Here is a 23,975-nt window from a genome sequence, read left to right as displayed (position 1 = left end):
TAGGCAACTAAAACACCCAAGGTACAATTTTTTAAAACTTTTTATTTGGAGATAATAATAAATAATAACAGAGTTGCAAAGATCATATGGAGAGGTCCCATGTATCCTTCACCCGGTTTCCTCAGTGGTTACATCTTACATAATTTTAATACCATATCAAATTTGCATTCATTCAATGTGTCTACATTGCTCTATGTCATTTTGTCACCATCACAGATTCCTGCACCTCAGTCAAGATACAAAACTAGTCCATCACCACAGAGATCTCCTCATCCCACCCCTTAACAGTCACACCCACGGCTACCCTCTACCATTCCTGACCCCTGGCCACCATTATTCAGTTTTACACTTCTATAATTTTGTCTTTTCAAGAATGTTATGTTAGTGAAAGTGTGATTTTTTGAGGTTGGCTTTGTTCACTCAGCATAATGCCCTTGAGATCCACCCAAGTTGTTTCTTGTATCGATAGTTGATTCTTTTTTTTATTATAATTGCTGAATAGTATTCCGTGGTATGAGATACACCAAAGTTGTTTAATCATTCATCTATTGAGGAACATTTTAGTTGTTTCTAGATTTTAGCCATTACTAATAAAGCTGCTGTGAATAATTTGTACAGGTTTTCATGGGGACATGCATTTTCATTACTCAAGATAAATGCCCAGGACCGTAATTGCTGGGTCAAATGGTAAAGGCATATTTAGTTTTTTGAAGAGACTGCCACACTTTTTCAGAGTGACTGCATCATTTTACATTCCCAGTAGCAATATATGAGAGGTTCCATTTCTCTGTATTGTCACTATTTAGCAATCCAGTAAATGTGGAGTAATAGCTCATTTGTAGACCTAGTTCAATTTTTGAACTTAATCATATTAAGTTTTTTCATATCTATTTAGGTCCATTCTTCTACTTTTCCTGAATCTCTTAAATCTGCATTTTGCTATATTGACTGTCTTTTCCAGGAAGCACGATGTTTGGAAGAATACAGATCTGACTTCAGTTCTCTGCTTCGTCACATATGAGCTATGTAACTTTGGGCAGCACGCTTAACCTCTTTGAGGCTTATTTTCTCTCTCTGTGAAAATATTGCTCTAAATAATTTTGTAAATATGAAATAAGATAATATAGGTATACTGTTTAGTAGATGGCACACCCTCAGTAGATGCTACTTTCTTTCTCTTCTGTTTTTTCAACTCATCAAAAATGTGGACCAGACAAAACAAGTTCAGAATCTAGAAGTGGAGACCTCTCTTCATTCATTAATCAGATAAATTAGCATTTAGAAAATATCTTTCACTTAGATTGTAAAAATTAAGGAAATTTTTCTTTACCTTTTAGATTATACCCTGGGAAGATTCTTATTTTAATTGCTCATTGAAATTGATCATATTTTGAAGCCTTTAAAACTAGAAATATAGAGCATAACTTGGTTAGAAAACATGGAATTGGTATGTAAATTCTGACTCAAATCTTTTTACATCAGCGTGATCTGTGTAGCTCAAGAAACAGAAGTCTTCTGGAAAGACTGAAGAATTTATCATTGTCATTCAGGGGATGATGATCAGCAGCCAAAGTCTTTGGAAGTGTTTCATGCAGGGAAACTTGCTGAAAACGTTCAGATTGGAGTGGGTGTGATAGGGATTTTGGTGCTATTCAATGGCATTAGGCCAAGGGACTCGGGGTCAGCTACGTCATGCCTCAATCCCCAGGCTTCCTGTTCCATGAGGTGTCCTGATAGATCTATACACACAGATAATAGTGGCAAAAAAAAGGAAATTTAGTTTATTTTCAAAGCTCTGATTAGCTGACTAGAATACCAAGCAAAAGACCCAAGGAATCTTCCCTCTTTCTGCCCTCCTCTGTCGAACATCAAACCGGAATGTTCTGGATTTAAGATAGAGCTGGCTAGGCTACCACTTTTTCATAAGAAAAGAAAAATTACAGTCAAATGAAATTACACTTTAGCCTTCAAATTATACATGTGGTTTATTATGTAGAAGAAGATGGAGAAGACAATTTGTCTTAAAATCATCTACTTTGACCCCTACTTACCTCCCAGGATTGTTCTGAGAGGAAGCTGGACAGAATCAAATGCCTACTATTTCATTACCAAACATTTATTTGCATATTTATGTGCAAGAAACTTTTTTCATGTGAATATGATTTTTAATTAAAAAATACATGTACCAAATTGGCATAGTAAAACATTCAAGAATTATAAAAACATATGTAAATGAAAAGTAAGCCTTCCTGATTCTCCAGATCTCCAGTCCACCTTCCCTAAGGCAACAGATAAATTTAACAAATATTTTATGTGTCATAACGCTAGGTGCTGGAAATACAAGGACAACAAGATATACACAGTCCCTGCTCGTAGTGTTCTAAGGGAGAGAGAAACCTGAACATATAATTACAGTAGAGGGTGATTAGTGTTCTGATAGGGAATTCTGGACACTCTCAGATATTAGAGGAGAGAAGCATGCATAATTTAGTGCAAGAGAGGTAAGGTAAATTGCCCTAAGTCACAGAGTTTGTAAATTACAGAGACAGGATTCCTGAACCAAATCTGTTTGAATCAATGCTCATATTTTCCCAGCAACCGCTTGCAATTATCAGTGGGGTATTCCATTTTCAGTTTCACTTTATATCATGTCTCAGGAGAGAAATTTAGTAGCAAGAGGGAATTTCCCAGCTACAGAAAGACAGTGCTGGGCAAAAATGTATTAATAATGGCTATTTCATGGGAAATTTTATTTTCTTTTGATGTTTTACTTGGCAGGTTTCCAAGAATGGGTAAAGCTATGTTACTAGTAGCTCAGTCTGCGTTTAAAACTTTCAGCCCCTACATTTAGCGGGATATTTTGAGCAAAATATACTAAGACATGTTAACTTTTTAAGTTAACACACACATACACTATACTTTTTTGTTTGTTTTAGGAATGGGCTACGTGAAAGAGGTTCTAAGTTCAGTACCCTTCGTAGCACCCTGTTCTGGGCAGGCACAGACAAAGAGTAGCCTTTGTAGTCCAGGTCATGAGAGGGCAGACTGGTGTGGAAACTCTGAATCAGGGATCTGACGTCAGCAGATGAGTAGGTTGCCAGAGAGCACGCGGTTGGTTGGGAAACAGGAACACTCAGGAATCTTCTTTCATTCAATTTCATAATTGCATAAAGGAATGGAAATGTCTGCCCCGCCAGCACAGCCTTGTTGCACAACTCCAGGGGACTGCTGTTCACGTGGAATATATAATGGATGGGGCCTCTGGAGGTGTTCAAGGTGTGGACCTATGGCCTACTTACCTCCCAGGATTGTTCTGAGAGGCTCAACTCATACAGTGACTATGAAAGGACTTTATAAACTATGAACCTGTCGATATGTGTGAATAATAACCACAATAGTTGTTATTTTCCTGGCCAGCTCTGCCCCTCGAGCAAAACGCTCTTATCTAGTTTGAGAAAGAGAAAACATAGCCCCTGTTATCTGGGAGCTGGCCTGGCACTCACAGTGAATCTGTGAAGTTCTGTTGAATATAAATGTGTTCAGAGAACACCAATCTAGACAAGACCACTTTGAGACTATGTTAGAACAAGAAAAGATAAGACCACTGCATGCTCACGTCTGAACAGACAGAAATAAGAAATAGTCCAAACCAAAAAATGAGCAAACATCGCCCTTCGCTGACTAATAACAAGTGGCTGCTATTTCGTTACCAATTGCAGCTTTAGCTTGATTTCATTTCTCTCACTGTCTAGATAAGAATTAAGATACCCAGTCAGAATTCTCTCTGCTTTGGGACAGCATCTAAGGTACCCGTTTCCTTGAATGCTCCCCAAATCATGTAAGATAAACCACAAATCCTGTCATAAGTTCTTTCTAATCCTCTTACTAAGATGTCCCATGCTTCCCCATGGTATGCATTTCTCCTCCTTGCAGTGAGTCAGTAACCAGCTTTCTAGAACTGCGGATGTGCTCCCGGTGGTCTGGAGAGAGGACATTGACAAGCTTGTGGAGCAGTTATTACCCAGACAGAAGCCCTCACTATCTGCAACTCAGTCAGAAAGCTGGCTCCTCTGACTTCTCCAGGGATTTGCTTATGGTCTTGGTTCTGTTTTGGAGCCCAGAACTCCTGGGAAAGAGATTCTGGCTGGCCATAATCTCATCCTTCAAGTCCTTTGTAGATTATGGGGATATGGACGTAAGGTATTTAATCTCTAAAACAACAACAACAATAGCGATAACAGCTAATACTTATTTAATGCTCGCTATGTGTCAGGCACTCTTCTAAGCGATTTAATACCAAAATACTGTTCACTAGATGCTACTCTCATTCTCATTTTGCAGATACAGAAACTGAGGCACCGAGATGTTAATTACTTGTGGAAGGCCCCACAGCTATTAAGTGGCAGAGCGGGATCTGAACCGAGGAAAGGTATTACCGCATCCTGAATCTGTTCACTGTTCTCACGAAGTGGTGTTAGACTTCTGAGAGATGGAGTGTGAATGATTTGTTACAGCTCAACATTATTAAATGAAGAGTTATTTTAAATGTGAGCAAAGATATCTTTTAAAGTTCAGTCTAGCAATCTTAAAGTGTTGATGTTTCTCTTTAATAATAGTTTACCAAAGTTTACTAGTTTACTGATGTCTTTATATACATCATTTTTATCCTTTAAAAATTCTTCTCATTATAATAACAGCACTGACTTGGGATATAATGACATTAACTGATTCATTCTAGTAGAAAAACATAGGGCTTTGGAATCAGTGAGTTAGAAGTCTCCCTCTTCATTAACTAAAGTTCGTGACCTTGTGGGTGTTATGTAATCTCAATGAGCCTCACTTCCTTCATCTATTAAACAGTGAAAATAATATTTTTCTTAAGGGTAATATAAGAATTAAACAGGATTATTTCCATAAGGCTATACCCAATAAATATTAGTTTCCTTTCTCAAAATAAAGTAGTTGGGGCCTTGAAAACTTTAGTTTTAGTGAGAAATATCAGCCTGGTAAGATAATTGTCAAGACTGGCTATATAAAATATTGAAAAGTGATTGGAAAACTATATAGCCATGCTTTTGTTTCGAACGTGATCTCCATGGAGATAAGGGCCATATCTGTTTTGTTCACCAGTTCCCAGAACGATGAATGAATTTGATAATAATCTATGTATTGTCACTTTAGGCCAGGGAAGGATGTCGTGGCCAGCTGAAGACTGCAATTTTGGGAATAAAAGCATGCAGGATTATCTGGCATGTTTAGTTTAAGTTGCAAATTCATGTTTAAAAATAATTATAGTTCACAGAGGTAAAGTTATAAAAAAAGTACCAGATTTTAAAAAATCTTTGTGGCCAATATTTCAATAATTCTCTAAATTCTAGACTGTATCCAGTACAGTAGTATTTTCTATCACCTATTTAGAAAATTAAAAGTTTGTTAAACATTAAAAAAGAAACCATGTACAATTGAAAACATCGAATGGAAGATATTTTATTTCAAGCATAATCCAATATTAAGTTTATTCCTTTTTGTAGATTTAGCCTAAACTCAGTCATCCGATTGGATGAAGAAATCAATCTTAAAAACTGCATCTATGAAATGAAGAGATAGATGAAAGAAGTATTAAAATTGAAATACTAACTCCTTATACATAAGAAATATTTTACATTCTACCAAATACAATATCAAGACAATCTTATGTTGTAATTATTATCCCTATTGAGATATGATGGGGTTAATAGATGATACTCTTAAAGTTCAGAACCAACTGAGAAGTAAGCAAAAGAGCAGTAGAGATGAAGACCAAAATGTGAACTTTATATTGAAATTTGGAGAGCATGCTTTAGATGTATTGGCAAGTGGGTGTACTGATCCTGTACCCACCTAATCACAGGAAGGACAAACCCAGCCTGCCCCATGGAGGCAGCCCTCTCAGCGTATTACTCTGAGGAGCAGAGTGTATTCTCTCTGAGGCAGGAAGATTCCAATGAGAAAACGAAGAGAAAGAGACCAGTTACTGTGTTCCCAAACTCACAAGTCGGGTAAGACACTCTTCCTCTCCCCAGGATGGGGCATGGGCAGGTGTGTGTGTGTGTGCGTGCGTGTGCGTGTGTGTGTGTGGCGGTGGGGTGGATGGGAAACGGATGTGCAGAGGAGGGCTGGCTGTGATATCCCAATGAAAGGACTCTCTTCTGGGGAGGAAAGATCCAGAATGGTGGGATGGTGGTAAATGTTCTCCACAACAATTCCTGTTTTAAAGAGAGGAAAACTGAGCCTCTGAGCAGAGTACTAGCCTCAGGTATTCCAACTGGAAGGTGGTAGGACTCAGAGTAAACCAGACAGTCTAACTCAGGTTCACTGCACCAGAGTCCTTGTGAGTGAGGTTTACGATATCGTCTCCGAGAGTTGCAGTGAAACTGGGACCCATGCCTGTAAAAGTCAGAGCCGAACAGCGTATATTTGCTGTTCCTGTCTATCTGCTTTGTGATGAGGCGGTGAACTCATTAGAACAAAGGCATTGCAAGTCTTTTCTATTTAGTGAGCACCTCAAAATGGTGCATAATCTGAATTAAATGCCGAGACACCTCAGTCATTAAAAAGCTTACGTCGGAGATGTAGCAGAGTGTACATATGTGTATGACATAGGTATTTAACAGCAACACCGTACAGAGATTCAACGACTGACGTTCATGCTGCACAGTGGTTACTAGAGAGACAGTGGATGAGGGACCGAATCACGATTGTTTTGTGGAGTATGACCGACTGGGAAGAACTACGGGGAGATGCGATCTGAAGGTGCCAATCACTGGCCCTTTGCTAGCGTGACAAGAAGGAGGGGAGTCGCCGTCGAAGACTCTGGTATGTTTGACAGGGGGCTGCAAAGTCCTAGAACAGGAACTGTGCCTTTCAGGGCCGCTGGTGGGCGGGTGAATCACATCTGTCTACCACCCTCTGGGCAAAATGTTTTTAGAGTCAGTGCCATATTGTGAGTTTGTAATACTTACCTGAAATTCATGGGCAGGGGACAGAGGCTCTAAATATCTGCACGATGTTCCCACATATAAAACAGGGTCGTGCTTGGTCGCAAGCCCAGTCTTTTCTGGTACTGACGTTGCCTGCCCTTGCTGCAACCTGCTTTTCTCATTCATGAGGGTTACGGGAGGGATGAATGGGATGACGCCCTTGGAAGTGCTTCATGAACGTGACACATGAATTTCAGTTCTGAATCATGGCTCTGCTCTAAGGTTTTCTGTGTTCTGGCTTCGTGTCATTTGCCGGTGAACACCGTGCTACATAGGCACATACAGACAAACGGCGTCTTTTCCTGCCTTCCCAGGAGTTCCAGGAGAAGAGAGAACAGTTTTTAGAAGCTTAGCAATTAGTCCATCCTGGGATGTTTTCTTGTTAACATGGTTTCTAAAATGACTCTTCTGTGGGGACCTCAATAAATATTTCCGAGCTGACTAATGGAGTCAGGCCCATCAGGTAATTGGCTGTACGACTTTCACTCGTACAGTGTAGCATGTGACCTCACACATGGAAATTGGCAAAATGTGCAGAGTCACCCAGCGCTTTTAGGATCTGGTCGGGCAGTGAGTTTTAGTTTAGTCCCTCTTTTATGCCTGCTGTAACTTGTACTTGTTTATATAAGCTGGTGTGTAACATCTAAACTCTTAGCAAGAGCTTAACACTGTGGCTTTGAATGTAATTAAGTCGCAGCCTGTTTGAGGAGTTATTTTCTCATGCGACTCTCCCTAAACCTCATAACAGTGAAGGAATCCTAACGCCTCCATTTGCCTGAGACTCCGCTCACAGCACCAATGCAGCAGGTTTATGGGGTGCTTGCCTAGCTTCATGGGCGATTGCTTTGACTGTCGAGCTTTCCAGTACTATAAATCAAGCATATGTTAGTATTCAGAAAGTGTAAAGGTTCAGCATCTTCCCACAAAAACATCGTTGGAATTATTTCATTCATTAGCTCTTAAAAACAAAACGAATAGGATACCTGTTGATCTGTGAGATAAAAATGCCCCTTGAATCGCATACTAACATGAAAAGATAAATACTAATGCCCATCCCTGGTGATGACGTGGAGCCTGGAGTGGGGATGAGGCCAGCTGGCAGGTGTTGTCTGAGCCAGGCCCCTGGGCTGGGCTGGGCCGCATGCGCCTTGTGACTCTACAGCTGATCATGGACCGTGGGGGTAAATGACAGCATTGTGTGAGAGTTCTGAGTCAGTTCTGTAGTAGGTTCTCATCCAAATTGGGCAGATGTGTGAAAGTAATATAAAGTGCTTGGGCACCAAGCTTTGGATGCTTAGGGATGAAGTAGGTAGACAGAGACCAAAGGAGCAATTTTTTAAGACAACGAGGAAATTGCTGAAGTAGCTTTACTGTGGAGGGGGCGGAATGGAGGAGTCTTCATCCCAGCTCATGTGTGCGCCAAGAGTAGACGTCTGGTTAACTGGATGGTACTCTGGGCCAGTAAAGATAGTCATATACGTGGACATATCTACATATTATGTTTATACACTACATTCATGTCTGCGTTACACACATGTATCTAGATCTTGCAGGCATTTATAACATATCACATGTATGTGCCTAGATATCGCATGCATATAGTGCATGTATCTGTATGACAGGCACACATAATACATGCATGCATATATATTACATGCATATGTAATATATTACAAGCATGTACCTATATATTACAATTATACATATATTACATGTATGTATCTAGTGCATTAGCTTATATGTGTATATATATTACATGCATGTGTCTGTCTACTACATTAGCTTATACATCTACATTGTATAAAATTTAGAAGAATCAAAGGGCATGTAGTGAAGTTAGTCTCCACGCCCTTCCTTGCCTCCTCCTTTCTTTGTTCTAGATGATTGACCTACCCAAGTCCGAGCACATCTGCTCAGAACTTTTTCAGCTTCTGTGCTTTGCTGCTTGGCTAACTTTAACCTTACTTATCTTTCTTTCAAAGCCTGATGTTATCTGTTCTCCTCCAGTTTCTTTTTCCAGTTCTCCCTAACAGGCTTCCTGTGTCATCTCCCAGATCAGGGGTCCCCACCCCCCAGGCCATGGTTTGGTACTGGTCCGTGGCCTGTTAGGAGCCGGGCCACACAGCAGGAGGTGAGTGGCGGGCTGGCGAGTGGAAGCTCCATCTGTATCTGCAGCCGCCCCTAGCACTAGCATCGCCGCCTCAGCTCCGCCTCAGATCATCGGGCATTAGATTCTCAATGAAGCACCAGTCCCTGGTGCCAAAAAGATTGGAGACCACTGTCGTAGATGTCATTCACATTCTCTGTTCTCTGGTTTATCTGAAATCTCTGCTTCTTTGAGGTTGAGGTCAGACCCCTTTTCTTGGACTGCTCCACCCCATCGATTCCCTCCTCTGAACCCCAGGCCACCTAAGAGGGGGTTATCTGAGCTCTCGTTTCAGTATTCCAAAATGATGCCAACGTGTGTTAAGTAAAATGTAAAGTTGCATTATTTTTGGCTGTAAGTATGTAAATCTAGAAGAGGCAAAGAGATTAGCTCATAGCTTTCTGACATTATAATGACGTTCATTAATGAAAACAATTTCATTAATGACGTTCATTAATGAAAACAATTTTAATACACAAAATCTTTCAAAATAGGGTCCCAGGGAGAAAAGAGTAAATGAGTCTGATGGGGAGAAGTTGCACACCACTGAATGTGTACACCGAGTCCTGAGTTATGCAGAGAAAGGGTCGAGAGCGTGACCTGGAGGCAGGCAACCTGGGCGTGAACTGTCTGTGTGACCTGGGCAGTGTGTATCATCTCACGAGCCTGGTTTCTCGACAAGGAAGTCGTTGACGCGAGTAGAGCACTCGGCACAATACCTGGCACGCAGCGTTCTTCGTTGTTGTCGGTGTTCTATCTATGAGCTATTGCGTGTGCCTTCTCTCCCGGGGCAGGCGGAATAGCTGCCCCCTTCCCCTCCAAATGTCAGCACCTACTCCCTGGCATCTCTGGATGTTACCGTACATGGCAACGGGGCCTTTCAGATGTGATTGGATCAAGGATCTTAAAGCAAGGAGATTATCCTGGATTATCCAAGTGGAACAGTGTGATCGTAAGAGTCCTTACAAGATGGAAGAGGAAGGCAGAAGATTCAGGGGAGGAGAGGAGAGACGGAATCAGTGTGAGCTGTTGTGAGAAGGATTTGACCTGCTATTGTGGGCTTCGAGGGAGGAAGGAGGGGCCACGAGCCAAGGAATACAGTGGCCCCTGGAAAGAAACGAAAAGGCGAGGGAATGGATCCTCCCCAGGGGCTTCCAGAAAGGAATGCTGCCCGTGACACCTAGCTTTTAGCCTGGTGAGACCAGTCGGACTTCTGACCTCTGGAAGGCAGTCAGTTTCTAAGAATAAATTTGTGTTGCCTAAGCCACGAAGCCAGAGTCATTTGTAAAGGGGACGAGTGGATCTTCCTCAGCTGGACTCTTTTATGAAGACCAGCTGTGTGTAGCTGATAGTGTCCAGAACAACGTTGGGTGTAAAGACCAGCTGTGCGTAGCTGATAGTGTCCAGAACAACGTTGGGTGTAAACACAGACCAATAAGCTGGGCAGACTGAGGGCCCCAGCAGAGAGGCACAGCAACCTGTACATCTCCCTTTCAGGTGGAGAAAAGGAAACCGGACTTAGCCACAGCCAGCTCTCTTCCTGCATGTGGATGTCTATTACTGTAAGAGTTAAAAATACTGGGGAAATTCCCAGTCTTATCGCCAGGTCCAGATCCTAACTGGCAAGATCTTCATCTACAGCCCAGCCAGGATTTCCCCTTCAGGGTCCCTGCCTCCGTAATTACAGCCGGTTTACAAGACCAACAAGGATCTCTGCTGTGCATCGAGCACAATGTGTGGCAGGCACTGAGCTCCATGTTCTGCACACGACACCCTATTTCAGTCTCATAAACTCCTACGTGGTGAAAAGAGGCGTGGTGCCTTGAGTTTCAAACTTGAGGTCATGAATCTCAGTGGATCTTGAGTTTTGTGGGGAGTGACCAGCAGTTTTAAACATAAAATACAATAGAAAATATCAATGCTTTGCATGAAGTAAGAGTAAGTATAGTCTCGTAAAATTTTAGTTTCGGTTTTATATAGATGGTGTGCACTGGGTTGTATTGTGCAGCATACATCTTACAATGGGTTATGGTAAAAAACAGTTCTTATAGTGGGTTATATTTAACAATGTAAAACCCACCAGTGAAGTGGCTGCGAGTACAGGCTCTAGCGGCAGGGCCACTGGGTTTGATCCCTGTTCATTTGACCAGCCCTGTAATCTCGACCGCGTTACTCGTCCCGTTTCCTCACCTCCTAGGGTCCTGTCTCACAGGGTCTTTTTGAGGACTAGAGTGGTCAGTCCAAGGGAAGGCTTAGGACGGTGCCTCAGTCTCTGGTGCTGTTAGTGTTACTTTCCCACTGTTACATGGTGAGCAGGTGGCAGAACTTGGCAGATCCCTGCTCCGTCTCATAAAGCCCAGTCTTGAATTTGAAGTCTAAGGAGATTTATGCTGTCGGTGGCCAGAATCTCGTAATTAATTGTCATAATTTAGTATATCAGAACAGAACTGGAGACTACCCTGGTGACTGCAGAGTTAATGTCGTGAAGTGCAATCTGCGACTGTGACTCAGACCCTGGGGAGAGTAGAAGGTGCAGAGGTGCGGGTGCCTTCGTGGGGCCATGAATGCTCTGACAGTGTCCCCAAGGAAGGGCGCCCGCTGTGGCCCTGCACGGTGCTCGTGGACAGCAAGCAGCGTGTTTCCTTTAGTCTTCACGTGCGTGTCCGACCAGCTGGAGAAGCCAGACGTGTGGAACCAGCTCAGTGTCAACGATCAGGTCAGAAGACACTGCAGGCATCCGCCCAGTCCCTCCTCTCCTTAGGCCCCTCCCCGAGACCTAAAGAAGCCAGCGGGAGTCCAGCATGCTCAGGGCCTGTGCGAGTCACTTGGCGGCGCCCAGGTGCGCCTTCCCGTTCTGGCTCCCAGCAAGGAGGGGACGCAGGGACGAGGAGACTGGAGTACCCGAGCCCACCAGAGTACGTGCCATCTCTTATGAGGATTTGCTCCCCTGGTACGTTTTTCATATTTCACATGCTCTATGTTACCTTTGGCTTCGATTTTGAGCCCTCTGTTCATGAAAAGCCCTTTAGAGCTGCAGCCGTCATTAGGGAGGAAGCCCGGTGCGAGCGAGCGCTGTCGCCGTTCCTGGCCATGGCCCTCCTCCTGCACCAAGGGCCAGCAGGCGTAACCTGACTGAAAGGCGGTGGTTTTGAACCCTTAGGGAAATGCTGGGCTCTGTGTGGAAGGGGACTTGTCAAAACATGTGGCGTCATGGGGAACGCCGAGGGCACTGAGGATGCAGGGTTTGCATACACCCTCAAGAACTTGTGAAGAGCCGGAAGTGCGATGCCCCTGCCAAGGCAGTGTGTGTCCTTGGTCACCAGCACGCCGTCCTCGGCGGGCGGCTGCCACGCACCTAGGCTCCTGTCCTCGGCCCTGAGTCACTCATCACTGTGGCTGCCACCCTCTGGCCCTGCGGGAAGCTGTCACCATGCCATCCCATCGTAAGCACCCAGGCCTAGCCGAGGGCGCAGGGCCCTCCTGAACTGACCACAGCGTCGCCAGCACACTGCCCTTTCCTCTCGCAGGTCCAGAGATCACAGCAGAGACTTCCACTGGAAGGAGCAATAGCCACTTCCTCGACGAGGCTTACTATGCAAAGCAGACGGTGCCTGTCCTCCCTGAACAGGACACTGGGAGCCGGAGCACAGGCGGGCAGGTCTCTTCCTCTCACACTTCCCAGGCTGCGGCCCCTTCCTCCGTGGCGCGTCCCCTCCTCTCACTGGGGACGAGGAGGGTCTCTGCTGGTTGAGCAGTCGCTGACTTCGGAGGCCTGTCTGGGATGCGGAGGAGCCTCATAAACACTGTGTCCTGTGGGCTGTGGAGATAAAACGCTGCAGTCTAGTTTCCCATCACTGCCATTCGTAAAGGGAAAACTTAGGAGGCGACAGATAGTTAAAAAGCAAACAGACATCTAAAAAAATATGAATGAATTGCAGAATAATCTGTAAGCCAATGCTTTCAATCCCAGAATTTCATGAGAAGGATTTCTCAGAACACGTGTTAGCCCATGGGCTGCTCTTGGGTGGTAATGGTGGTTGTGGTCTGTGTGGCCTTTCTCCGGTCCGTCTTCTCAAACTTTCATTTGTCTTTTGTGCTGTCTCCACTGGGAACTAAAAGCACACATGCCGGCTGATGGACTCCTTAGCGCATGTGGGCAGCAGGGTATGTACTTTTGGAATTAGTGTCGTGCACGCCACCTTCTGGCCATTGTTGAGAAAGCAGGGAAATGAAGCTGGGAGACGGGGGCGCGGCTGGGCTGGGCGCACGCAGTGCTTTCTCAAGCCCGACATTCCAACCACCCCTGTCGCTAACGCTGGAGAGCCTGTGGCTTAGAGACGTGGTGTGGACTTTGGGACAGAATTTTCCTGCCCCTGATTAATGGACCTGAGCTGCCTTCTGTTCCCTCCCACACCGCTGTCTCCAGCCACCAGGCCCGTGGCCTGTGTGTCCTCTCTCGGGCACCAAGGTAAACTGCTACCTGACTTAGTATCATGTTAAAGATGTAAAAGATGTATTTTACATTTCTTTTTAACTTATTTCCCTTTAAATGTCACAAAGCACTTTCACATGCCTAATTTCGTTGGTCTTCTCACTTTACCTTCTATAGACTTCCTTCAAAGACCATGTGGCAGAATTTTCTTCAATTTTAATATACATCTCTCCCGTCCCATATCTACATATGAGAGATACTTTTTAAAATAAAAGAAAACTCAATTATATCACATATATTACTTGTAATTCAAAATATAAAAATATGTATATTTGACCTCTAAATGATTAAGTGTCCCAACACATACTCTTTCTAGAGGTTCTTCGACTGTTTAATTCCCGTTTGTACAAGTTTTAAATCTGCAGTACGTTCCTCAAAGATATTCTTCCTTCCTAATGAAAAAATCCTTACAGTGTTTTGAAAGCTCCTTGGGATCCTGGAATGTTTTCATTAGTCTAGATGTGGTCTCTGGATTCAGAGGAGGTAGAGACTGAAAATCAGACTCGCCCTCGTGGGACGGCAGCCCCTGATGGGAGAATTTGTTTATAACAATGGAGCATCGTCTTTGTGCTATGTTGTCATTAGTTCAGCCTGCAGATCACCTCTGCAACCAAGTACTCATTTCAGGGTCTGCTTTGGGAGAACCAACTGAGAAGCCAGGTTACTCAAAGGATCATTCAAGTGGACATTTAAAAGGTAATAGTAATGGAGCAAATAAAGGAAACAGGAAGTACAGTCTACAAGGAACAGGCAGAGTATTGCTCAGCCAGTGCCTGGCGCCTAGTGACAATTCGGTACACATTTGTCGAATGAATAATGCGTGGGGCGCACTGACCCTGCACAGCCCCGCTGTTGTGGATTTCAGTTTCCTGACTTAGGAACTCCTTGAGGGGTCATTATGATGCCCACTGTGTGACATCTATACTACACTGACCTGACAAATAAGAATGCTGAGACAGATCTAATAACAAGTTGAGGCCAGAAATTACCGCTGAGTGGGAAAATCAACTGTGCGGCTTTGAATTTTCTATGGAAGGAAAGGTTTGACTATTTACTGAAAACTATCAAAGTGGAACCAATCATTGTCTGAGGAACCTCAGCACAACACCCCAAGCCCAGTCAAGGCGACCTTCCTTGCGCTGCTCTTCAGATGTGCCCAGAAAATCTTCTCCTGGTGCAGTTACTTTAATGGAGTGTGGGGGTCTCCCTGTCACTGCACTTCTTTTGTATGAAAGGGCTTTAAGTTAAAACGTTACTATAAATTCACTAAGAAGTGCACTTACAGCTTTAATATTTGTGTTCCCCTGATGCATACCTACACGGTTCCTGAAACGAAGCAGGACATAGGCCGTTGATTAACTTTAAACACTAGCTCTAAATGAAACAGCATATTTGTAGGTGAAGAGTTGATTAATGTCGAACAGGAAAACGAGGTGAACTGATGGAAATATTCACAAAGGAGTTACACCTCAGATGCTGAGTTTCTAAATGTAATGGCTTTTCTTATCTCTATAATGAAAATTGTCATTAGAAAGATAGCAGAGTGGCTTGTTACTGCTGATAATGAAATAAGACTTGAGACACTTGAGAGTGTATTCATAAAATTGCATTTATTGGTAGAAAGGAAAATGATCTCATTTATGTTTTAGAGAAATTCTAAGGTAAATGTTAAAGACAAAGATTCTGCTATATTATTCTAATACTTTAAAGCATATATATAGCATAGGCCACTTATTTTTAGATGGCTGGGTACCATGACAAAGGACACTTTACAGTTAAAAATTTGGTTTTATAGTTTTATAACTAAGAGAATCGTATAGATCCCAAAATACATAATTTGGTATATGTATTTATTTTAGCAAAAGAGTCTCTCGTATCATCGACAGACGAGCTAAGTTCCGCCATCCATCTCTATTGTTTTATTTTTGCTTTACTCATGAACAGAAATGAAAAGATTAACCAACATTCATATCGAAACTCAAAGAGCTGGTTGTTAAACTTTATAGTACACCGCTGCACCCCTTCCTCCCACCCCCAGCCCTCATGCCATCTGCCCCCACCTGTGCTGAGCGCTCTGACTATTGTGCAGACAGGGGAGGTCTGTTTTTCAGAACAGGTGTTCAAAGTGCTCCAGGGTCTTTTTCACACTCTACTGAGTGTGTTCCGGCTTCTGTTGAAGAGGGAAAATGTAACTTCTGCTAGATCAGCCCACTACATCTAGAAGTGTTTTCAACACACCATCTGCAAGTACAGAGAACATTGTGGCGACATCATTGCTCATAGGAAGCGTCGTTGCATTCGATAAGCCCCTCTGAGGAGGCACTCGGGTGTGAGTGGATGGACTCAGGGCTTGGTCTGGAAGGAAATGGGAGACGGAAGCACGGCCGAGCTGCTCTAACGAGAGAGGAGAGAAGGTCGTAGACACTGCGGGCAGAGCCGGAACAGGATTTCTAGAAAGGTGTTCCCGCTTTTACATTGCTTACTTCAGTCTCGCCGGAATGAGAGGGTAGCAGAGCGAGGGAGCAGAGAGCTCGGGAGAGCTCAGCAGAGGCAGGACATGATAGCAAGAGGAGAACGAGAGAAGCGGACACCGATGAGGTGATGGGGCAGGGGCAGGACGCACACGATATTTCTTCTTCATGGTGCGAGGGCTTGGGCCAACTTTTAAACAGAAAAGGGTGATCTCAGAAGGCCCGGGAAGACAGACACAGACGACATCGGTTACACACATCAACCCCAGACCGACGTTCTTTTTTGTAGTCTGTCCCTTTACACGTCTCCTCCTCCTCACCAAATGGCACAGTATCAGTATTCTGTAAGATCTTGCTTTAATTAAAGTGACGATCATGTTATGTGTGCATATGGCTGAAATGAGACACTCTTTCCCGGGACCACACTTATGTGATTTAGTGTCGCTTTTATACTAATGCCTCAGAGACGGGCTGGGCCAGCGATTCAGCCTTCTGCAGCATCCTGCTGTCCCCTGCGGTTTTCAGCGGGGCCAGCGTGTATGCCTGGTCCTTGCAGGCTTGACTCTCAGCTCTTCACAGTGGGGAAAAGGCACTGAGGAGTGAAATCTCTTCCCGAAGCGAATGTGTGCACCTGCCAGCCAGACTGCCGCCCGACACAAGCGGCAGCGGTCGGTCCTTCCAGGGCTCATCCCCCCCACAGACGGCGTCCATTCCTGACCATTAACATGCCTCACTAAATATTTCTGTTTCTTCCTCTCGAGGACCATGATGCCACTGTGTAGCATCCAACCTTCAGACCCACACGTACATTTAGTGGGAACTCTAAGTCAGAGAAAGAAACGAGAAGCAAACGATTCGTCATCATTTCCCTCTGCCTCTCAGATAAACAGTAGTACAGCGCGAGTGATTGGGAAGCCCAAGTGTTTCAACTGAAACGGTGGCTTGTAACTGCCACTGAGTGCGTGTGCGCGACGCCCCCGCTTCACACAAGCACTCTCCAGAGACGAGGGAATGCGCTCGGAACTGTCAGAGGGCACAGTTCTCTCCTTCATCCTTTCCATGCTCCTCTGAAGGTGCACCCTGCAGGTGACATTTGGAAATGGGAAGGGCACATGACTTGTGAAGGAGAGCCTACAGACATTTTTCCGTGAAAGTGCACTTCAACAAGCTAGCCACTGGATGTCACTGTTGTCACACAGATGGAAGCAAATACGGTTGATTCTTAGGAGGTGGAGTTGGGTGAAGGTGGCATCTGGGAGATGGCTTCAGGTCTGTAGCAACACATCTGTTCATAAATTAATTCAAATAAAAGACTTCTCAATGCAATCTAATTACCCTTCTTATTCTGCAGTTCGAAGAACATGGAATCATGCAGGTGTGTTTTGGAGATTCGTACTTGGGTTATTTTTTTCCTATATCATTACTCATTCATCTTCTTAAGAATTTAAGTTACAAAACCTAAAATACTGTCTTTTCCTTTTCTATTCCATTTGTTTTTCAGAACTTCTCAGTATATTCTCCTGTTTCTGAGCCTCCACAGTTTTGCCGAACCTGCTTAATGTCACTCAGGAACTGATTTTTCCCCCCGTGGGAAAATTTAAAAAGCCTGGCGTTTTTAAAAAACAACTTCCCAAGAAACCGAACCAAACAAAAGAAAAGCAAAAGCCCCCGGGAACAAAAAAAAAAGCAATTGAGGTCCTCCGCCAACAAAAGCAAAAGCCCGGCCCGCCGGAAGGGGTCCCGCGAAAACTCCCCGCAAGCCCCCAAGGGCAAGGGAGAAAGACGGCATGTCCACTGTCCCCTAGTCGCCATCTTCCTGCTCGCCCTCAGTAGCTCCTTAGCTAGCGCTGCTTCTCCTCGTGATAGGGTGTCATGCGCCCTCCTGACACACGATGGTAGCCTGGACTCCTCATTCTTCCAAATGACGCATTCGAGGGGTGTCTCAGGCAGCACGGATGGTCTAAGGGCTCAGTCTCTGGGTAAGACAGGCCTGGGTTCTGATCCTGGCTATGCCACCTGGTATGAGTTTGGTTGTTTACTTAATCTCTCTGGCCTTTGCTTTTCCCATTTATGAAGTGGGTATAATTATTCCTGTCTGGAAGATTTGTTGTAAAAATTAAGAGGTCCAAAGTACTTAGCATGGTATCTGGTATCTTTTAATTCTTAATTAAAGAGAATACTGTTAATATATCTGAACTATGCAGACGGTGTCAGGGTGTCAGCAGGTCTGAGGCCCAGTGAGAGTGGGCACGGGCCAGCCTCTTCCCCTCTGTGCTCAGAGAATGCAGGCCCACCTTGAGATATGGCGGGTCCAGTTCCAGACCACCACAATAAAGCGAGGGTCCCAATGAAGTGAATCGTAATCTTGTGCTGGTGGAGGGTCTTCAGTTTGCAAAAAAATGCAGCATCTGTGAAGAGCAATAAGCAAAGTGCAATAAGACGAGGCATGCCTGTACTCAGGAATAACTGTAAACAGGTGTTTTGGGTAAACATTTAAAATGATTTTTATAATTTTTATTCCGAAGCTTGCTTTTTTACATCTATGCTGGATTTGGTCTTCAAAGGGTAAACATATGCAGTTCATGACTTGTGGGTCTTTATGATTTATTGTAGATAAAGCATTTTGACAAAACATAAAGGAAATATTCAGCTGTCAATTCTAGAAACAAATTTACATAGAGTATCGTGTCACCTCGCAGCACCGGGGCCGTGCTGGGCAGCCAGTAACTGTTAGGAGATGCCGTGAAGCAACAAATCCGGAAGCAGAGAGGCCGCATCTACAGGCACACGGCGCCTTATTGCTTCACAGGTGTTGGCGTTTTCATAAACCGAAGGCAAGGCCCTCCCGCAGCGCGAAGACCACAGCTTGCTTTGCTGCAATCCCGCTTCATTACCGGGGCCTGGAGCCGAACCCACGCTAGCCCTGGGGCGTGCCTGTCTCCGTGACCGACCGGATGCTCGGCACATCGGTCCAGCTTTCTTCAGTGTAACGTGCTCCTGTTACTTCTATGCGATGTGTGGGGAGTCGTGAGGGGGTGCAGAGCAGAAATCTTGCCACCATTACGTCCTCAGGGCCTGGGACAGTGACTTCCACTCAGTAAGTGTTCCACAAATTCTGACCCCATGAATGAGAGAAAGGAGAGTCGCCCGGCCTGGGCTTGAAGTTCTGGGCAAATCTTTACTCAGGGTTGGAAGGTCATGTGTCAGTGTTCAGACACGTCATCAGAGAGAAAGAAATGGGCACTTTTGGGGCAGACAGCCATGGGAAAGCCTTGTTCTCTTGGGGAGCTTATCTCTGTGCTAAAAAGTGGGGAAATGCTCTGTAAAATTACAGGTTTTCCTTGGCGGGTAGTACACTGCATTCACTGAGTTCAAGCTTTTGACTCCGAGAACATGATTACTTTGAATCCTCCAAGACACAGATGCCAAGGAGAGGTTACAAGTGTGAGGTTTGTGGGGAGCAGTGCCCGTGCTGGACGTTGGGAAAAGAGGCTGTGGGGGTGTTGTTCCATGTTTTTCTGATGACACCATTGTGACAGGTGTGAGGCGAGGTCTCACTGTGGTTTTGATTTGCATTTCCCTGATTGTTGGCCATATGGAGCATCTTTTCAAGCACCTGCCGGCCGTTTGTATGTCTTATTAAGAAGAAAAGTCTATTTAAGTCCTCTTCCCATTTTTAATTCAATTTTTTTGGGGAGGGGTATTGAGTCGTATGAGTTCCTTATTGAGGATGGAATTCACCCTCATCAGGAGATGGTCCACAAATATTTTCCCCCATTCCGTAAGCCGTCTTTTCGTGTCGCTGATGGTTTCCTTCGTGGGCAGAAGCTTTTTGACTTGATATAGTCCTTGTTGTTTTCTTGCCTTCGTTCCCGGAGGTTTCGGTGTCAGATTCCAAAAGCTGTTGCCAGGACTCATCGTTGTCGAGTGCTTCTCCTCCTTCTTGTACCGTAGTCTGCAGTTGTTGGGTCTTAGATGTAAGTCTTTAGTCGATTTTGAGTTTACTTCGTAATTAGTTTAATTCACGTGAGTCTATCTCTTCTACCGGCCTCAGTGTGTCTTTTCTTCTGTGCTCCCCCAGGAGCTGTCGTCCCTCACCTGGAACCCAGGGCTCCAGGTGCGTTCTGGGTAGTTGTTCAAATTGACATTTCTGGGAGGGAGCGAGCTTAGAAGCCGACATCTCCCCTTTGCTTACAGTGCTTTATATTTTAATTATATTTTGATTCCTGAATATACATGTGAAGAGTGTGAGCAGCCACACCCGGTTTGGTGTGATAGCGGGGCGGACGTCCGCAGGTGCACCCCAGTGAGGGGCGCGCCTGCCCAGTGCCGGAGCAGCCGGGGGCCCCTCTCGGGTCGCAGCCGTGTCACCTCGGTCTTCTACCGTTCTTTGCTGTTTTGCTGGGCAGACTTATATCTTTGAGCGAAATATCGTTTATGTTGCCTCTTCTTGAATTTTGTGGACGACGTGACCCTCTTTCACGCCGTATGACAAGCTCAGTGCTTTCAGGGGCTGACGTAAGGGCCGCAGGTATTTTCGCTGATGTACAGCACTCGCTGTTCCAACGTATTTGTTCACGTCTCCATTCTGTCATTGGTGGACGTTTGAGTGTTTCCATTCGTGGTTGCCATGAGCCATGGTCTGGGAGCTCTCTTGTCCTGGTCCCCTGTGGCACATACATGAGTTTCTCCTGCTGGGAGTGTGCATGCCCCTCCCCCCTCGCGCTCGGCAGTGGCACAGATGGCTGCACTGACTGGGACCGGCCTGTCGTGCAGAAGTTTCCAAGAGTCAGCTTTGAAAGACCTGCTTTGTCAGAGGGATGATGACTGGAACTGGTCACTTAAGCACGAAACGCTTTTGGGTCGAAAACTGACAGTTTCAGGGACTCTTTCCGGTGAGGGGGTAAATTTAAAATGAATGCATTTTAAGATGATAAACTTTGAGAGACTTTCATTAAAGTTTAGAGGAGATTACAGCACAAATGCTCAGGAACAAAATTCCCCTTTCATGTCTAATACCAATTAATTCTTCTTTTCCGTTTCTAATTTCTCAGCCTACTCGGTTGCATTCATAGTGCAGCTACAATCTCTACCGGGTGATTATTTAAACCCACGGGGGAGAAGTGACCGAGCAGTAAACTTGCAAGTGTGAATCCCATTCACTCTTCATAGTAATAAATGGGATTTTGAAGCCCCCGGTGAGGCAAGGGAGAGTGGAAATCTCTGGGAAAAGAATAATCTAGAATTTAAAAAACCCACAACACATCTATGAAGAAGGCCAAAGTCTATTTTGTTATCTTTACAAGAACACTTTGCGCTGTGGAATTAAGTGTCAAACGTTAGGGTGCAGAGCGCGCATGTTTAGAAAAATTCGGGAAAATTTTTCTCAATGTCGTGCTCTCCATCCTTTCAAGACTCGTGGGGTGTACTGCATTGCGAATCACCTGGAATTTGTATTTTTAAATTTTCTTTAGTAGATATCTGTGAAAATGTTTTTATTTCATTTTATTATCTACTTAGCACGTCACCCTATTTAGTCACATGCATTGGTTGAATTTTTAAAAAGTTTCCTTTTGTCACCTCTTATCTGACTGTATCAAGATCTTTTCTGGGGTCGGTAGAGAAAGGGAGAGGGATGCGAGAGGGAGAGGACATGGGCGGGAGGGAAGGAGAGAGGGAGGGAGAGACACAGGCAGATGGTGGAGAGGGCCGCGTGCTCAGGGGTGACGGACGCCGTCCCCGGCAGGCAAGTTTCCAGTCACACGCTGGAAAGCATGGGGTCTCCAGGCCCTTCCCTGGAGGCGGGCAGGGGTCAGGACAGTTCACCGGTGTGAGGCAAAATTTACATCTCCGCTCCGATGGGCCTGCAGTCCAGGGCAGCAAGGGTGGGGACAGTGAGGCAGGGCGGGCGCAGGGCAAGGCCGCGGTCGTGTGCTGCTGAGCTGGGTACCTCCGTGCAGTGACATGGGTGGTTGCTTAGCCACAGGACATTTTCAGAGAGGTCATCTGGAATCACTCGTCTTAGAAGACTCCATGTGTTTAGACACAGACACTGTGCATGGAGCCGCAGCCTCCCGCAGTGCTCAGCGCAGCGCGGCTGCTCAGGCTGCAGGCCCAGGGCCCTGGCTGAGCTGCGGAGCCCGGGCGCGCAGAGGGCTGTGCCGCCCAGGTGAGTTCACGCAGTGACAAAATCACCTGGCGGCGCTTTTCTCTGAACGCGTCCCCACGGTTAAAGGACGCGTGACCGTACGTCAAATCATTGTATTATACACTTTAAATATATTATGGCTTTATTTGTCAACTTTATGCCTCTAAAGCTGAATAAAAGGAGTCCTTAAAATACAGAACACTGCTCTTTGGAAGAGCACGGTTGGCGTGCTTGACGCTTTTAAGCGATCCTTTCCTCCTGACTAGAGCGGAACACTGAATTTGTGCAATGGAGGTGCAGATCTGTGCCCAGGGTCCCTGCTGGTTGGCCGTGGGGACATTCCCACTCTTCAGCGTCCCAGTTTTCTGTTGCCGCGTCTGCTCACGCGCCGCGCAGTGACGCGTCTCCCCTCCGGCAGCTGCCGGCTCAGCCCTGCGGCCTTCTTCATCACCGTTCTTCCTCATCTCAGATCACTAGCAGTCACACGCGGAGCGGCTTAGAGCCCGACGGGCTGACAGATGGCACCGCCGTCGGGGGAACAGAGCATGACATTCAGAGACAGTGGGAAACTCCGAAAGCGATGTCCCTCTGCACGTTAGAACACGTGACCCAGAGAAGTTTACACATGCGATGGGTTCTCGGCGGCCAGATAGGTCTCCTGGAGTCAGGCTCCGCCTCTGCTCTCCTCCCCTTCCTCACTGTCATGGACTTCAGTGACCGGAAGGAGCCAGGCTGCGGCTAACAAATGGTAAATTATGCTAAGCGAGCCACGGGGGACAGTATATAATCGCAGCCTTTGGACTTCCCCACTCCATCAGTGGAAAGGGACCGGGGGAGGTTAAGGCGTGAGCAGGCCCCTTAAGTCCTCGGAGGTGCTAAATGCTTTGGCTCCTGGTGTCACTTGGTCGAGCCCGGTAAGACTCCCTTTCCCTACGATGTTTTAAGCCTCGGCGACCTCACTGTGCACACTTGTGACAGCTGCGCTGAGTTGCTGGCGTTTCTGCCGGAATCCTCAGGTCTTCCTGCGTCTCTGTAGTCACGTTTGCGTTAGTCAAGGAGACCCCTTGGTGAATGTCTCTTGTCAGTAGCATTTGTATTCATTTTCGGGCATTGATGTCATTCCTGACAGTTCTAAGGAGTGTCACAGTGCTGTCGATTATCAGAGGGGAAAGGGGCGGTGTCTATGCTGGTCAGTTGACAGGTGATGAACCAGAGTCTCAGGGAGGAGGTGTGTCCTGTTCGCTGCCTCTAGCTTGCAGGGGCAGAGCCGGGAGAGTAAGGCCAGCGCGTATTTATGTATATTCTTGGTGTTTATCATTTTGAAAGACACTTTTGGTCTTCTCTCTGTAAGTTATTGCTTTATGGTACATTATACAAATAAATGTACAATTATTACTTCAGGTGGTAAAATAATCCTTTTTAAAAACATTTAGTTGTTAAAATTTAATTGTGTCGTTAACTTTAGATAATAATTGACAGAAAAAGCTAAAGAATCAAAATACCCGATGTTTATGCCTTTTCCTTTTTGTTTCTGAGTTAGGAATAAGAGAGAATGTATACTTGCTTTTACTCTTTATTTATGTATCACCATTTTTAAGTCTTGGTGTCCTGCTGTGTGACAAAGAGCATGCTAGATTCTGCTCAGATACAGAGATAATTAAGTGTCCTCTGGAAGAGTCCTCTGCCCAGTGGACCGAGA

General features: G+C 45.2%; 1 long non-coding RNA gene across 2 annotated transcripts in view; it reads left to right on the top strand.

Moving 5' to 3' along the window:
• Positions 1-4,338: 4,338 nt before the first annotated feature.
• Positions 4,339-23,975, top strand: part of LOC111730713 — a 125,349-nt gene continuing 105,712 nt past the window's right edge. Inside the window, exons 1-3 of one of the 2 annotated variants that reach the window (XR_002776797.1) lie at positions 4,339-4,429; positions 5,891-6,038; positions 16,890-17,444. This is a non-coding gene — a long non-coding RNA (uncharacterized LOC111730713). Of the gene's footprint in view, positions 4,430-5,890; positions 6,039-16,889; positions 17,445-23,975 lie in introns of those variants that run through there. The other variant, XR_002776798.1, reaches the window with a different exon arrangement.

Source organism: Pteropus vampyrus, unplaced genomic scaffold (assembly GCF_000151845.1).
Source record: "Pteropus vampyrus isolate Shadow unplaced genomic scaffold, Pvam_2.0 Scaffold330, whole genome shotgun sequence".
Lineage (NCBI taxonomy): Eukaryota > Metazoa > Chordata > Mammalia > Chiroptera > Pteropodidae > Pteropus > Pteropus vampyrus.
The sequence above is the reverse complement of the archived record's forward strand: the minus strand, read 5'-3'. Positions and strand labels throughout refer to the sequence as shown.